Here is a 16,781-nt window from a genome sequence, read left to right as displayed (position 1 = left end):
TTTAATTTTAATATCAAAATCTTAGTTTCCTCTTTTTACTTCTGAATTTTGGTAATCCTTTTTTCCACCTGACTCTGTGTTTAATTGGAGATGAATGTAGCTGGATTAGAAGGGAGAACTTAATTTGTATTTTGTAGGATTGCATGCATAATTAAAGGTGATGAGAAAAAAGTCGATCTTTGTTTTTGAGAATTTGGTATGCACTGGTTTATTAGTAGGCCTGCTCTATCATAAACCATCATTACTTGCAAGCTTGTCAGGTCTGTCATTTGGAGCAAGAGTTGTGTGGTATGAGTTTAAAGTATGACCTATTTTGATGTATCTCACTAATAAGCACAAATCCATGTGTTTAAAAAGTTTGTGATCTCTCTAACTCTTATTGATCTTAAATCTCACTCCTGCCAATTCGCTGGTATTAATAATTCTGAGTCAGTTAGGATACAAATGTGCATTGGCTTGTGGTTTGTAATCAACATTTGACCTAGCTTGCATGTACTTTAGTATAGTAGATAAGTTCATTTGGTCGATGGATGCATGATTTTAGTTCAATGCCTGCTCATTGTTTTTGTGTTTGTGCTTGTATGTAGTTTGAGTTTGTTTAGTGCAGTACAAAATAACATTTGTGCTTGCACATTGATACACACTTGTGTACTATTCTGAAGAATTGCTCTTCCCACCTAAAATTACATAGCATGAAATTGTTTAGCCAGTCTAAACATTTAGGTATTTTTGCATAGAAATATGTTTGAATTCCTTTGAGATTAGAAGAAATTTTTGTATTCTTGGGCAGTTTTACATTAGGTAGGGCATTAATAAGAATCAACATTTTGTTCAAAGAAGGGATCACTTGGCCATAAAAAGCATCTGTGCTAAAACTATAGCAGCTTTCATGTATTTCTTACAAGTAAAACTATAGTGCTGACATTTTGAGTACTCACTTGTATTGGAGTTTATGTAGAAAATAATCTTGAATCCTGAGTTGCTTTTATGGTGCTGCTGTGTTTCTTTACGTGCGTTCCATGTTGCTTCCTTTCTTCACTTTTTTGAGTTTGTTTTGTTTATTTTATACAGTAGCAGATATTCGGTCTAGAGAACTGAGATGCACAGGCTGCCAACAGAAATATGAGGATAATATCCCATATTTCTCAATTGCAAGTAATACTGGACTCCTATTTACACAGGGGTAATTTGGTGTTTAATTTAGAGTGAAATTCTGGAAGAACAGTTGAATGTCTGATTACAGAATTGGGTCAGTGATTTAATCAGAGAGTTATTGGCCTTGATATTAACCCCTCCCACGACGGCCAGGAGAGGGTCGGGGTGGGAGGGGCGGTTAAAAATTAAAAATCGTGGAATGCGTCCCCAACCCCCTGCATACGTGCCTGCCGCCATTGTTATGACGCTTCATTATCATATTTAAATCTGGCTCCCACAGTGCAATTGGAAGCCTGATTTAAATTTAACAGCTGCTGGCTTGGTTTCCCAGGGCTCGGGAAACCTGGCAGGGAAATGGAGGTGAGAGCTTCCGGCTCCAGCAGGTTAGTGTTTTTTATAGCACTCTTTGTGGGCTAGGAAGAGCAGGAGTGCTCCCCCGGCCCCTCAAGGAAGCCTTCACCCTTCCTTCTGCCGATCGCGGCCTCTCCTCGCTGCCCTGATCTCTTTTTTCCCCCCCCACCTCCCCCATTGCTGGGCTCTTCCCTCCCTCCCGCCCAATTGCTGGGGACCGTCCCCAACGATCCCTGGCTGCAGCCTCCTGCCGCTGGTTTTCCCACCTGGCACCCGGCCAGGAAACTGAAGAAGAAAATTAAAATGAGGTCCTGCTGTTACATTCGGCAGGACTTCTGTGTCCCTGGCCTCTCCGGGTTTCCCCCCTCCACCCTCCACCCCACTACCATGCTCTCCTGCACCCTCTCTGCTTCCCCGTAAATATCGGGGCCATTGTGTCATCACTTTGGGTTTATCTGCACTTTCAATGATGTGAAGAGAAAGTTGGGGTAATCTTGTTTAATTATACAGTGTTAGGGTAACCTTAAACTATTTTACCTGAACTCTCTAGGGCTGTCAACATTGTGCAAACATCAGGATTAAAATTTAGGAAATAAGAATGGGACAGATCACAAAACCATTTTAACACGTAAAGTTGTGTTTATTTTTAAGTGAGATGCAGCAAATAGCCATATTTTAAAACCAAAATGGGTTATTAAATCATTGCACCATTTGGATCATTTCTCCCACCTGCCTCCTCCAATTTAATTCTCTTCTCTCCGGGTGCAGTTGTATAGTAGCATTCCAGTATTTCGTCTAAGTGGCTATTCTTCATGTGTGATTCTAAACAGTATTACTGCCATTCAATAGTGGAGCATGACAAAGTGGAGTCCAACCCTGTTCTCATGCACTTTCCAGCAGGAGTAACTAGATGGTGGTCACAAATGGGAACTGTAGGTGGTTTTTGCCCTCCTGCCCAGGGCATCAAAGCCAATTATAACATCCAACCTGCTGCCTTAAATAAGATCAGCTAACATGGTACAGACCAGAATTGAATCCAAGACCTACTCTGTTGGCTCAGTATTACATCTGTTGGTGACTTTACAACAGTTACCTGGTTTTAACTGTGGAGAAGTAATAGCTGTGCAATGATTTGGGATTAAGGGCAGCTCATGATTTTAGAATTGAGTGCGACATGATACTTCTGTGATCTGACCTAAGTTTCAAAACACTGTACAATGCAGTAATTTTAATAATGCATCCTTTTGTTTTACATGGAGTTTGTTGTCTTTGAGAACTGTTTTCTACGTTTAAATGAATGGTGATTGCTCAAGTACTTTCATCTGTTGAAGTGAATGGGAATATGGGTGTGCATGCAAATATAATTTCAAGGACAATTTGCATTCTTACTAGTCTCTTGCACTTACAAAGACAACTATCCATATGGCTGGCTCATTAAAATCTATTCCAGATGCATTCTAAAGTAATAAATATAGTGTAAACCGAACTTTACTTTCAAGTTAGAATTACAAGTAGCTAATTTCTTTTTCAAAGAAGTTTGAGTGTAGATATCATGAAATGTTACGCTGTTGCCAATGATTTATAGGGTTGAACAGGGAAAAAAAATCTTCAGCTGTTTGTGCTTGTTGATCTGTTTTGTTGGTCTAAAAGCATCAAGTTGATTTAATGGTATATTGTCTTACTCTGACTCAGGGATTCGGGTCAAACTCCTTTCGAGCTTGTGTGCCCCATACGAAGGTACGAAAAAGAAAGACAGGCAAAGACTGGCTGGTCCATTTGAGCCTGTCATGGTGTAACGTACACGCTTACGCACTCCTCGCCCACAGTCACGCAATCTCCTAGGAGAAGAAAATCTGTAGGCCAATTTTTAGGAAAAAACGCTGGAAAATTTCTCTCTGACCCCTGAAGGAAATCAAGGAAGCCCCAAGAGACCACGATGACTAGTGACAGTAACCCCCAGTCACGAATCTGCACTCACTGCATGTGCTGGCAGCTGATTCCAGAGGTCAACCATTTTCTTTGAAAAAGAAGTAAGATCTAATCTAGTGGCCGTACTCTGAAGCTTTTCAAGGGCCTCTATATCGTTTACTATGTGAGGAGACCAAAATTGGACACGGTATTCTAGATGTGACCTGACCAAGGCTCTGTACAAAGAGTTTGTTTTATTAATGATTGTTCAGGCTATACATCCTGAAACTCTATTTGCTTTCGTAATAATCTCACAGCACTGGTCATAGACCTTAAATGATTCATGCAGTATAACCTAAGGTTCTTCTCATTCTCAGCAGCCTTCAGCATGCAATCCTGCATGGTGCCTACAGATGCCCCTAAAAAGCATCATGCTATCTTTGTCTGTATTAAAAGATATTACCCCCATTGCTTCTAGATTTGCCTGCAACCTTTTTTTTTCATACAATGTCCTTATATCTGCACATATCTTTTGTGTCATCCACAAACTTGCATATAGTTCTCATGATGCCTTCATCTAGATCATTGATAAAAGTGAAGAGCAATGGTCCTAACACTGATCCCTGCGGGACTCCACTAGTGACTGGCACCCATGTAGAACCTCTACCATTGATAACTTGCATCTGTTTATGCAAATGCATCCATTTCTTATCCAGCCCAAAATGTGCTTTCCAATCCCACTTTTCTGCTGTACCTTATCAAAGGCTTCTTGAAAGACTAATTACCCAATATCAACTGCACTACTATCATCCGCAACTTTGTAACTTTCTTAAAGAATTCAAGTTGGTGAGACAGCACCTTCTTTTCCTGAAGCCGTGTTGAGATTACCTAATAACCCATCAGTAGTGAAGAGTGATTCAAAATAGCCAAAGCCTGTGGCGTATCCTGGGACTCCACCTGAATCTACCCTCTGGAATCCTTCAATAGTCGTTAACGGCGTCTGACTCCTAACATAGACGAAAAGACCTTGGTACCACTACCACGCCTATCCAGTATCCTCTTCTCCAGTGTCCTTCTGGCTGCTCCAATAGCAGCTTTTATTACTGTTTCAATGTCTATTCTTATTCTGAGAGTTATTTTCCTTAAACCTGTAAAAATATTTGTACTTTTGTCTAATTTGTCTTTTTAGATATGACTAGTTAGTCAGTTTGGTTTTGTTTTAGCATATGCCCTTTTAACCCTAGGGACATACATGAGTTCCTTTTGCACGAGGATGATTGTAAAACCATTTAATTTTTCATCAATTTTGCCATTATCTTTGCCTAATAGGACTATCCAATCAATCTCACACAAGTCATCTGCCATCTTTGCAAATTTAGCCTTATAATCTAGTATTTACATTAAATTTTCAGCAGCATTGGTCTGATTGATCTAATAATATTATGGTCACTGTTGTCCATGCGTTCCCTCCCACCACGTGGAGGCCATTACTGGGTCACTGTTTTAAAAACTGGGTCCAGTACCCAATTTCCCTTTGCTTCTTCCCTAACATGTTGGGCATGAATTTAGCCCCCAAGAGCGGGGTGGGTTGGGGGCGGGGGGCCAGACAAAATCAATGTTTTCAGGAGTGAGCAGACATCCCGGCTCTAACCCATCCATTTTTGCACTAGACCCAGGCAGATCTGTGTGCGTGTGCACAGCAGTCACCGCCCCACTTAAATCCGGCGGGCCGATACTTAAGGGGCATTGTATCTAATTGAGATACTTAAGGTACTTATATCTTGTGTATTGGGCACTTAAAATGATTTTAACCGTACCTGTTTGGATTTCCCATCGCTACACATTCACGTCAGGTGAAAGCCGGCGGGAAGGGCCGGATCAATGAATAATACAGTACATAAATTAAATAAAATGACATTTTCCATGCTAAAAAAAATTAACAAACATAAAATCTTAAAACCGATGCTGTCTGGTGCCCCCAATGTCGGCTGAAGTCCCCCACCCCGATCTCTGATGTTGGCTAGCCCCCCCTCCCCCGATCTCCGATGTTGGCTGGAAGACACCCGCTCCCACCCTCTGATCTCCGATGTCAGCTGGAAGACACCCCCACCTCCGATCTCCAATATTGGCTGGAAGACACCCTCCCCCCGCCAACCCTCCGATCGCTAATGTCGGCTGTAAAATACCCCCCACCTCCGATCTCCGATGTCTGCTGGAAGACACCACCCTTCCGATCTCCGATGTCGGCTGGAAGATACCCCCCCACTTCCGATCTCCGATGTTTCCCAAAGCCCGAGGATCTCTCTCTTTCCTTCCGCTGCCCCCCCACCCCTGATGAGCAGTTCCTTTCACTGCTGACAGGCAGCCAGCCTGTCAATCAGGCTGGCTACCGAGTGTGAAACTCGGAAGTGCCATTGATTAGCCTCAGTAAATCAGGATCCGCCCACTTGCCTTCCAGGTTTCACACCTGTAAATGCCCCCATCCGCTCTCTTCCCGCTGCCATGATAAGATCATTCCCGTTGTGTAAGGAAATAATCATTTATAATATCTACAAATATTTCAGTCCCCAACTCTTAATACTAGGCAGATTGGACCATCAGATACCTGGGAAGATAAAACCATGCATGAGTTCTGCCATATTTTTCTTTTGAACATTCTCCCATTGCTTTCTTCTGAAGGCAGTGACTTACACTGAAGTACTGTTCCCAAGTGGTCAGTCCTTTGAGCCTGGATAGTGACTGCCACTGGGTTTTGTGTGGCTATCACTGTTGAGTCCAACATTTTCTTGATCTAGGGTGCGCGTGTGTATTTGCAAAGCAGTCAGGAATAGGAAATTGTTCCCGCACACCCTAGCTGGCATTCATCTGAGGCAACTTGTACCCCTCCCATTTCCCTCTCTGCACCCCCACCCCAGTGGCTGAGATTGACGAGCACCACAGACTTGACCTTCATGTTCTGCAGGCCTCTGGGGCACATCTTGTAGTGCATTTACCCACTGAACCTGTGGAGTGTTGGAGGGAGATGAGTTCTGCTTTTTGTTATTGACTGACTAGATGAACATGGTAAAGTACTACAATAATGTTGGGAAAGCACCTCTTTGATGATGGGAAACAGTATACATTTAAAAAAAAACATTGGTACAGTCCACAAAGGAGATAAAGACTACCTACTAAGCCTGTATGCTGAATCACTTGTAGGAATATACTTTCACAGTGGTTGTGGCTTACAAGTGAGTTGAGAAAAAGTATGACTGGTGATTGCTGCTGGCATCATAATCATTAAAATCAAAACTGTTTTATTTGATTAAACTTGGTGTTAGTAATTGGCGAAGAAAAAAGAACAGTTTGTTAGAGAAATTCAAGGAAGCCACAGCACTATTTTCTGAGGTTGGCTTGACTCTATTTAAAATGGTCAGTTTCCTGTTTAAAAGTTGTTACTCCATTTCCCCCTCCCTCCCCCCCAACTCCCCACCACTTAGATCTTTAATCAACTGGAGCAGTTGATTAAAGTGAGAATGGGCTTGCCTCCCTGCTAGACTTTTCCTATCCTTCCTGTGGTACCTCTTTTTCTCTTCCCTCTTTCTCCCCACCCCCCCAACCCCACTTCTCCAAATGTAGCCTGGCTGAGAAGAGGAGCTTTCTAGGTAGAGGAGGGATAGAAAGACTTTAAACTCTTAACACTCTGTGTTTCATGATATTGGTAAACAAAGACTTTGTTCCCCATTGCTCTTGAAATCAGTGATACGTGCCTGGGTATAGTTCCACAGGTGGCATTGGCCATCCAGTCCCTTGTCCAAGTGGCCATCCTTTACATGCCTGGACAGTAACATCTGGATTGTCCAAGCATTTTTTCCCCTTTCTGGGTGGGTCATTGGGAAATGTGGTGGGGAGCTGTTTCCTCTGACTCCATAACCTCTCCCACCTCTTCTGGTATTTTCTGACTGAGATGATTGCGGATGCTGAACACATCCACCGATATTTGAACACACCCATTCAAATGTAATGTTAATGAAGGAAATATAGCCCCCGATATTTACGGGGAGGCAGGGAGAGAGCCTGTCAGCGGCTGGGAACTACGGGAAAGGCGGAGGTCCTGGCGAATTTAACGGCAGGGCCTCATCAGAATTTTTTTACTCAGTTTCCCACCCAGCAGCAGGCGGATTGAGAGGCTGGCTGGCTGCTGGGCGGGAAAGCCTGCTGTACAAGGCCGCAGCAGGGGTCCGGAGGGAGGGAGAGATCGCAGGTGGGGGGAGGGAAGCGTTTGAGGGTGGAGGGGTCGGCAGATAGAGGCAGGTTTGCTTGGGAGGCCGGGGGGAAGCACTCCTGCTCTTCCTGGCTCACCAGCAGTGCTGGAAAAGCATTTAATTGCTGGGACCAGCAGTTCTCGCCTCCTTCTCGGCCCACAGCCATTAAATCCAAATGGCTGCCAAAATCTGAGGCAGAGCCTTATTAACATATTATAATTACCAACCTGACACTCGAGAACAGGATACTTGCTCCACCCCCAACCCGGCCTGGTTGAACCAGAAGTAGGCATGTTCGCACGGTGGGTTGGGGTTTGGTTTCCCATTTTTAACAATTTAACCCCCCCCCAGGCCACAGTCTCACCCATCATGGGGGGTTAAAATTCCCCCTATGTCATCCGATGTATTTTCTGTCATTGCTGCTGTAACAACATTGGGCACCAAGAATGCTGTTGCATTTCTGATATTCAGCATTGCTAAGACACCAGAGGGGGGTTTTACAGTGTCATGGGTAGCATAGCCTGGTGAAATTGATCGCAAAGTGGGAAAATTTGAGAATATCAAGATAAAATGTAAAAGTTTGTTTTTCTTTGACTGGCACTGTACAGTTCAGCCAGAACCATAGTGATTTTCCTATCGTCCCTCTTCTCTTTCCTCCCCCCCCCCACACACACACACACACACTTGATTCGGCAGGACCAGAAATACTGTAAGGGGTGCACCACAAATATGTTAATTAGCCTGACTCTAGAAGACCCCTCCTGGCCATGTTGGAGGAAGATGGACGGGCGATTGAATAATCCAGGCCTTGATGTCAGTGAACTATTTGTTCTGTGGGGCTTATCACAGTGGGGCTTATTGGCACCCTTACCTAGTGTCCACACCTGCATTTTTTGGTAGGGTTCAGTGTATAATAATCAGGAGCAGAGAGGCTTAGGGTTCTGATACATAAATCTTTAAAGGTGGAAGGGCAAGTTGGTAAAACTGTAAAATAACATAAAGATTGTTCAACTTATACAAATTATTGATTAGGCTTCAGTTAGAATATTGTATCCAGTTTTGGGTGTCCTATTTTAGGAGGGAGGTCAAGGCCATGTAGAGGGTGCAGAAGAGACTCACTATGATACCAGAAATGAGAGTAGAGGCACTAGGACTCTTTTTTTATTAGAGCAGAGAAAGTTAAAAGGAGATCTGATAGAGGTGTTCAAAGCTTTGAAGAGTTTTGACGAGGTAAATAGGGGATAACCTGTTTCTCCTGGCCGGTGAACATAGAAACAGGAGTAGGCCATTCAGCCCCTGAGCCTGTTCCACCATTCATGGCTGATCTGCACCTCAACCCCATTCACCCACCTTTGCTTTGTATCCCTTGATACCTTTACCTAACAAAAATCTATTGATCTCAATCTTGAAAGTTTCAATTGACTCAGCTTCCACAACTTTTTAGGGGAGAGTGTTCCAGATTTCTACTACCCTTTGTGAGAAGAAGTGCTTCCTGATTTCACTCCTTCAATGGCCTGATTCTAATTTTAAGATTATGTCCCCTTATTTTGGATTCCTCCAGAGGAAATAGTTACTCCTTATCTATCTTATCAAATCCTTATAATTTTAAACACTTCGATTAGATCACCCTTCAATCTTCTATACTCATGGAATACAAGCCAAGTTTATGCAATCTGTCCTCATAATCTAACCATTTTAGCCCCGGTATCATTTTGGTGAATCTGCGCTGCACCCCCTCCAAGGCCAATATATCCTTCCTGAGTTCTAGGCCCCAATGTTTACGGGGAGACGGGGGTGGGATGGGGGGGGAGGTTTAGTGGCCGGGAATCCTGGAATTACGCCTTTCCCAGAGGTCCTGCTGAATTTAACGGCAGGACCTGATTAACATTTTTTTGAATCTGTTTCCTGATCGCAGCCAGTGAGATTGAGAGGCTGGCTGGCAGGCTTGCAGCACCAGGCTGCAGCCGGACATCTGGGAGGCCCGGAGAGATCCTGGGTCGGACATCTGGGAGGCCCGGAGAGATCGTGGGTCGGACATCGGGGAGGCCCGGAGAGATCGTGGGTCGGACATCGGTGCGGGGGGCCCCAGAGAGATCGTGACATTGAGATCAGTCGAGGGAAGGAGAGTTTGCCCGGGGGGTTCGATCGCGGGGAAAAAATGTAAAAATGGGAAACCTGACCCCAACACGCCTACTTCCAATTTTAACCGAGGTGGGTTGGAATTGGGTTTGCTTGGTGGGCTGGGGGGGAAGCACTCCTGGCCCACAAGCAGTGCTGGAAAAGCACTTGTTCGATCCAGCCATTCTCGCCTTCCTTCAGCTGCCTGGTTACCTGGCCAGCTGACCAGTGTTAAACCTGAAGCACAAATAAAATCTTAGGCACGCAACCTCGTTAAAATATTTAAATGAGGGACTCTCCTCTGGAGAGCAGGTTAGGAACCCGCCTCCGTTAACACCGGAAGTAGGCGGGTTGGGGCCGGATTTCCCATTTTAAAATTTTAACCATCCGCGCTCCTCCCACAATCCTGGAGGGTTAAATCCCATTTTAAAATTTTAACCATCCGCCCAGAACTGACATACCCCAGATGGGTCTGACCAAGGCTCCATACAACTGAAGCATAACTTTCTCCCCTTTGTATTCTAGCTCCCATGAAATAAATGCCAACATTCCATTAGCCCTTATGATTGCTTTTTGTACTTGTGCACTGGCTCTTAGTGATTTGTGTACATTAACACCCAATCCTCTCTGCTCCTCCTCAGTTCCTAGTTTCTCATCATTCAGAAAATAGTTTGATATTTCTTTCTCTGATCCAAAGTGGATGACCTCACATTTCCCCACATTGAATTTCATTTGCCACAGTTTTTCCCACTCACTTTATCTATCGATGTCCCTTTGTAGCTTCACTACTTGCTGCACCTTCCAACTTAGTGTTATCTGCAAACTTTGATATACAACTCTCTATTCCTTCATCCAAGTCATTGATAAATATAGTGAAAAGCTGAGGCTCCAGTACATATCCTCGGGGAACACCATTGTCACATCCCGCCAATCAGAGTACGTACCCTTTGTCCCTACTCTCTCTCCTACCTCCCAACCAATTTCCAACACATGCCGCAAGGTTGCCTTCAGTTCCGTACACTTTTATTTTTCTTAATGATCTCTTGTGCTGAACCTTATCAAATGCCTTCTGGAATTCCATACTGATGACATCTGTAGACACTCCCTTATCCACCATGTTGTGACCGTCTCAAAAAATTCAACTAAATTAGTCAGACATGATTTGCCCTTCACAAATCAATGCTGACTCTCTCTGATCAGCTCAAATTTATCCAAGTGCTCAGATCACCAAAAGAATGATGGGGGAGGTTAGGAGGATTTTTTTTTATATGGAGGGTTGTTAGGACATGGAGTGCCCTACCAGCAATAGTGGTGGAAACAGAATCCATAATAGCTTTTAAGAGAGAAGTGGATAAATATTTGAAAAAAGAACAATTTTAAGAAGTTTATATGGAAAGAAGGGAAATGGGACCAAATGGATAACTCTTTAGAGAGCCGGTACAAGCGCACTGGTCTGAATGGCCTCCTGTAATTGAGGCTAGTTGTAACACCCTCACAGTCAGCCTAGTTGAAATAAAAAATACTCAATGCCGAAAAGATAACAAACCTGGGATCTTCTTGGTCTGTGTCTTGACTCAGTGCTGTGGTGTGTTGGGCCATTTTTCTACATTAAAGTTGTTGTTGTAGTGAAGCGTGGGGGTGGGGCGGGTGTAAAAAGTGCTCCTGCTACTTATTTTTGCGGTTGGCTTGATGGAACCTTATGGCAGTGGAATAATATAGCTCAGTAGTTTGTTGCTTATCCAGATGGCAGCTAAAGATTTTTTTTCATTTTTGGTGCCAGGGGTGTCTATGAAAGGTTGGAGAATTTCTGTATCATATTTTATATGACTTTAAATATACAGCATAAATGCTTTTTTTTACAAAATGGCTTTAGCCACCAGCAATGCTAAGGGACGCTCACTGTATCTGTAGCAAGAGTATGTTGATGGATTGTCTTGACTGAAGCCCCAGTAGCCTTCAATCTAAAACTAATCAAATAATTGTTCTCTGAAGGACAGTGGGTATTTTGTATGTTGACTACAGCTCATGCTCATGAAAGTTGTGGTTTTTATTGCTTGTTAGGTGTCAAAAGTAGAGAGAATGTCAGATGGCTAAGGATTACAGTTCATATCTACTTTAAGTGTTAAAAATAGTTACCATCTTAATCAACTGAAAATTGAGACGACATAATTTGATGTTAAAGCTGATCCATTTGATGAATAAAGGCATCCATGTAATTGAGAAACAGCCTAGTGGTACCCAGTTCCCAACTTTGGTCATCTATATAATGTTCATCAGAGATGCAATCAGAAGCCATTGAAAAGAACTGTAAGGATTTTGGACTATCTTTTGCTTTGAAACAGTTTATGTATGTATAAGTCAAATGTTATACTTTTAGTATCTCGCTATGTCTTACTGCTTCCGTATATTATCTTACTTGTAAATAAATATATTAGTTTTAGTCTGAATGCAATGGTTTGTCACTGTGCTGTTTATCACCTTTCGGAGAAGATGAGAAATGGGTATGTATCCCATGTGATCTTCAGTGCACCATACCATAGCTAAAAGTGTTAGGAAACCCCACCCTAAACATTTACCACCCTAAACATTTACCACCGGCACACTGTGGCTGCAGTGTGTACCATCCACAGGATGCACTGCAGCGACTCGCCAAGGCTTCTTCGACAGCACCTCCCAAACCTGCGACCTCTACCGCCTAGAAGGACAAGAGCAGCAGGCACATGGGAAGAACACCACCTGCACGTTCCCCTCCAAGTCACACACCATCCCGACTTGGAAATATATCGCCGTTCCTTCATCGTCGCTGGAACTTCCTAACAGCACTGTGGGAGAACCTTCACCATACGGATTGCAGCGGTTCAAGAAGTCGGGTCACCATCACCTTCTCAAGGGCAATTAGGGATGGGCAAAAAATGCTGGCCTCGCCAATGATGCCCACATCCCATGAATGAATTAAAAAAAAGAGCCCAAACCGTAACTACATTATCGATTATTCCCCAATTGGGTATACTCTCAGTTAGTGCATCTTAATCTCAATTTATGCCAATGTACTGTGCATTTCTGCTCACTAGAAACTAGATTGAGTCCATCCAAACTCATTATGCTTACAAGCCTGATTGTGAGCAGGGAGAGGATTAATTAACCAGTCCTGTATGAATTATGTATGGCAGTCTTAATTAACTTTTATAAAAAATCTTAATTTCTGACAGTTGAGTTAAAATCTGTGTTTACTGTTGAATTTTAAGGATATTAATTGATTGAAAGTTTTAATTTGAACTATTTAAAAATTAAGCTACATTTGGTTGCCACAAATTATGTGATCAAGATGTGTTCAAACACTTGAATGCTCATGAACCTTATCCGGTTTCAACCCTGGTACAGAGCAGCCCAGGAAAGCTCAGAAATAACACTTCCATAAATTATCTAATTTCTTACTGATATTAATATATATAGTTAAGCAAAAGTGACCAGCATATAAAATTGACCATTATTTGATGTATTCTAGCTGTCATATTAGAAAGAGTTAGTGTCATTTATAACAGTTTTTCAAATAAGAGTTTGCATATGATGTTTGAACTTTTGAATTAATGCACTTTAGGCAGATAAGTATATTATACAATAGTTTAGCAGTAATGTTAATACTCTGAATTATACGCGACATACTTTTTATGTGAACTATATTTTACCCCTGGTTATCTTGCGGCATTGTTAAGTTTTGATATGATAACAAAATAGAATTCAAGCAGTATTATCATTAGATCAGCTTCATAGTGTAGCAGAAGTGCTTTTGTGACTGATATTTTGTTTTTTTTTGTGGAACAATAGACCCAAAATAATTTAAATATGATATTAATCACTATAATATGAACACGGTAATGTCTTTAACTATTTCCTGTTTGATTTTTGTGGAGATTGATGGAATGTTCCAATATGCCATTGTCACCAGCAGGCGTTGAATGGGTTAACTACTTCCAAGCTGTTGTTTCAAACCCAAGATGGCTGCTTGCCTAGATCAAGCTGGCTGGTGATGTTGAGGGGGAGGGGTAAGGGCACAGGAAGCACAGTCTGGTGTCTGCTGCTGCCACCTCACTGCCTGGAAGTTGTGTAGCATTGCAGGTCACATGATGCCTTATGGATCTACTTATAGTGGTTTATGAAGTGCTTAAAAATGGTAGTGCCATAATTTCCTTTTAAATTTTCTACTGTTACCTAATACTGCTTCTGATTTTAGAATTGTGTTGTCCTTGCAGCAAACCATGAATGAGCTCAAGACAATACTGATCATCATTTACCAGCACTAGCTTAAAATTAAAATTGGACTTGTTGATTGTGTACAGACAAAGATAGCTTTGTGGGGCACCATTAGATTGGCGACAGTGGTTAAGGCATGATGTCTATGTGGTCTGTGTCTAGTAGGAGCAGAGAAAGATAAAACATTACAGCTGAAATGGGAATTTGTTTAATTTCAATGCTAGTACATCACAGGATTTGAACTTCAGTCATCTTTCTACTTTTTAAATGAACTCTGTGAAATCTTTACATCTGCCTGTTTCCTTGATTTGTTTACATTTTTGAATTCTGTGAACAATAATTGAATACAGTAGTTTCGACTTATCTATTGATCCCAGCAACTTATTGTCACTTTTCTATTTTTTCCAGTCGGTGCTTTTTAGTAGAAACCTTTTGCTCGGGTGGGAATCTGCAAGTCACGTAGAATTATATAGAAATTACAATACCCAACTAGTCCGTATTGATGCTTTTCTTCCACACAAGCAGTAGTCCTAATCCCATGTGCCTACCCTGTTACCCTATTCCTTTATTCCCTTTTCCTCCGGCCACCTATGTAATGTGTTCTTAAATGCTGACATGGGGCTTGATTTTTCGGGTGAAGGAGCGGGTGCGTTAGGGGCTCCGAGAATTGAAATCCCGAGCAGGTTCAGAGCCCGGCTCCAACCCACTGACTTCCGGGGTTCCCCAATGACGCATCCGGGTGCGATTTTGAAGCACCCTCGGCGTGTTTCCTGTGCTGTGTTTCAGCCAGTAGCCAGTGGGAGATGCAAATGCTTATTTGACATATGTGGAGAAAACATCATTTATTGCAGCAGAGCACTCTGTCACTTCGGACAAAGTTTTGGCTGCAAGATCTTTGTGTTTTTACTTAAAATTCTTACTTTCCACCCAAAACTCTGCTGTTCAAACATATTTAACTAACTTGTGGACCCCCTCAAACTCACACAGTCAGGATGGGGGGGCGCCATGGCTGCATTCACCGCTACATCCGAGAACGAACAACGTCACCCGGCATGGCGTCCACCTCCGTCACGTGGAGCTCCACAACACAGTGCTGTGCCACAGAGGGCAACAACAGAGAGAGCGACATTGCAGGAGGCACTACCCTCACCACAGGGTCTACAGACCGAGGCTCAGCTTCCTGGACCTCTGAGGAGCAGTGCATATTGAGGCTCAGATTCAGTTGCCAGGTAGTCTCAGACATCTGCAGCCTCCTTCATGCCAAGTTGCTCCCGGCTGGGCCGAGCAGCATCTCCTTACCTGTCGCTGTCAAAGTCACCACTACCCTCAATTTCTTCGCCTCCAGATCATTCCAGGGTGCCGACGTCTCTCAGTTGTCTGCACACAAGTGCGTAAGGCATGTCACTGATGGCTTGTTTCGCAGGGCCTCGCGCTACGTCAACTTCCCCATGGATGACCTCAGCCAGACGGAGAGGGCAGTGGGATTCCACACTGTGGCTGGCTTCCCACGGGTGCAGGGTGCAATCGATTGCACCCATATAGCAATACGAACACCGCCACACGAGCCAGGACTGTTCATCAACAGGAAGGGGTATCACCCCATCAACACCCAGCTCGTTTGTGACCACTGCAAAATATTTCTTCATGTGTGCGCCAGATTCCTTCATCCTCCGGGAATCCAACATCCCGCACCTCTTCCACGCACCAAACACCCTTAAGGGTTGGCTTCTCGGCAACAAGGGATACCCCTTGCAATGTGGTTGATTCTTAATTGCCCTCTGAAATAGTCTAGCAAGCCACTCAGTTGTAAAATCTCGCTTTAAAAAAGTCATAATAAGAATAAAACCGGACAGACCACCCGGCATCGGACCACTAGGCACCAGACACGACAAAGGCAAACCAAGCCCAGTCGACCCTGCAAAGCCCTCCTCACTAATATCTGGGGATTTGTGCCAAAATTGGGAGAGCTGTCCCACAGACTAGTCAAGCTACAGCCTGACATAGCCATACTCACAGAATCATACCTTTCAGCCAACGCCACAGACTCTTCCATCACCATCCCTGGGTATGTCCTGTCCCACCGGCAGGACAGACCAACCAGAGGTGGCGGTACAGTGATATACAGTCTGGAGGGAGTGGCCCTGGGAGTCCTCAATATTGATTCCGGACCCCATGAAATCTCATGGCATCAGGTCAAACATGGGCAAGGAAACCTCCTGCTGATTACCACCTACCGTCCTCCCTCAGCTGATGAATCAGTCCTCCTCCATGTGGAACACCACTTAGAGGAAGCACTGAGGGTAGCAAGGGCACAGAATGTACTCTGGGTGGGGGACTTCAATGTCCATCACCAAGAGTGGCTCGGTAGCACCACTACTGACCGAGCTGGCCGAGTCCTGAAGGACATAGTTGCCAGACTGGGCTTGCAGCAGGTGGTGTGCGAACCAACATGTTGGAAAATCCTACTTGACGTCGCCCTCACCAATCTACCTGTCGCAGATGCATTTGTCCATGATGGTATTGGTAGGAGTGACCACCACACAGTCCTCGTGGAGACGAAGTCCTGTCTTCGTGCTGAGGACACCATCCAACATGTTGTGTGGCACTACCACCGTGCTAAATGTGATAGATTGAGAACAGATCTAGCAGCTCAAAACTGGGCATCCATGAGGTGCTGTGGGCCATCATCAACAGCAGAATTGTATTCCAGCACAATCTGTAACCTCATGGCCCGGCATATTCCTCACTCTACCA

At 43.7% G+C, this 16,781-nt stretch overlaps 1 protein-coding gene across 5 annotated transcripts in view; it reads left to right on the top strand.

Annotated features, from left to right (window-relative positions):
- The window catches only part of mta3 (metastasis associated 1 family, member 3), a 209,659-nt gene that overhangs the window by 7,516 nt on the left and 185,362 nt on the right, over positions 1-16,781 (top strand). The window lies entirely within an intron of this gene.

Source organism: Heptranchias perlo, chromosome 8 (genome assembly GCF_035084215.1).
Source record: "Heptranchias perlo isolate sHepPer1 chromosome 8, sHepPer1.hap1, whole genome shotgun sequence".
In the NCBI taxonomy this organism is placed as follows: domain Eukaryota; kingdom Metazoa; phylum Chordata; class Chondrichthyes; order Hexanchiformes; family Hexanchidae; genus Heptranchias; species Heptranchias perlo.
This window is presented reverse-complemented; position numbering and strand designations above follow the sequence as displayed.